Raw genomic sequence first — 1,447 nt, 5'->3', positions numbered from 1 at the left:
ACTTATTATATTCCTAATTCAAGGTTTTCTTTCAATCATGCTAATTTTTGTCTATCATTTGTCTTGTAGAATCAACCTACAAATAAAGTGAAAAAAAAAAATCAAATCTAATATGTTTATGTATATAATCAATGAAAATCACAAGATCCTATCTTTAAATAGGAGAAATTCTTTGATCCAACCCAATATTATTATTATTTATAATGTAAGATGAGAAAATGATTAGGTTTAATTTGATGTCTTTATTTCCATTATATAACTTGAAGGATACCTTATCTACAAGAGGTGCACCATATGTCAAAAGAAGCACCCAATAGAATGGTGACCACTTGCCAATTATAAATGAAGCAACACAACTAATAATTCAATTATATTATTAAAATAATTTAGTTATCAATACATGGATTCGTGGAAAGAATATCAACCAAGAATATGGATAAGAAGATATTGACTACCAAAAGTGGAGTGAATATTTTAGAAATTACCCTCATTTAATTAGTAGATTGATATATTTTGTGGCATTTTACCCAACGTAGGAGGAAATGACGTGGCAACAATTTTGAAAGCCAATAAACTCTCAATAAGTGAAGACATTTCATAAAGTGGCTTACTAACATGTCTTTAGGAACACGTGGTATAGGTAAGGGATTCATGTAGGGTGACCACACATTTTATTTGTTATTATCACATCATGGTCTTCTAAATTAATCTAGATGGGATTAGGTAACAATAAATATATAATGTTGTAGGCTTAAAGGAAGAATTGGGTTTTAATTGGCAATTTGTGAACCTCTTTATTCAATGAGAGTAGAAAATGACTGCTTATAGAATGTGTAATGTTTTATCCCTGCACTGAGGGATATCATTTTTTAAATGTTGTAATGGGAAATATTTTTATAAAATGTTGTAATGCTTTTTTTCAAATTGATTTTGATTAAGCACCCATGTTTGTAGTAATATATTAGCAAAAAATAAAGAGGAAGAGAAGTGCAGGGATATAATTTTTTAAATGTTGTAATTCGTTTTTAAAAGCATCGAGGGAAATATTTTTTTTAATGTTGTAATGCTTTTTTTCAAATTGATTTTGATTGAGCACCCATATTTGTAGTAATATATTAAGTAAAAATAAAGAGGAAGAGAAGCCATGTGTAGAATATTGATATTTATCGATTTTATGATATTATATATTATTATTAATTTTATTTTTATAGTGAATTTATGAGTTTGATATTTAGTATATATTTTTTTTAATTTAGTTTTAAGTGATTATTTTTTCATGAATTCAAGATCAATTAAGTATGAGAATACTTTGTTGTGACTTCTTTAAAAAATAACATTGTTTATTCTAGTAGATTGTGTAGAAGATAATTATAGTAGGTTGCAGAATTCACAATAATGTTAAAAATTTCAAGTTGTTCAAGATATACTTTTTTCATTTCTTTTTTCT

The sequence above is a fragment of the Cryptomeria japonica genome, chromosome 3 (genome assembly GCF_030272615.1).
Source record: "Cryptomeria japonica chromosome 3, Sugi_1.0, whole genome shotgun sequence".
Taxonomy (NCBI): Eukaryota; Viridiplantae; Streptophyta; class Pinopsida; order Cupressales; family Cupressaceae; genus Cryptomeria; species Cryptomeria japonica.
This window is presented reverse-complemented; position numbering follows the sequence as displayed.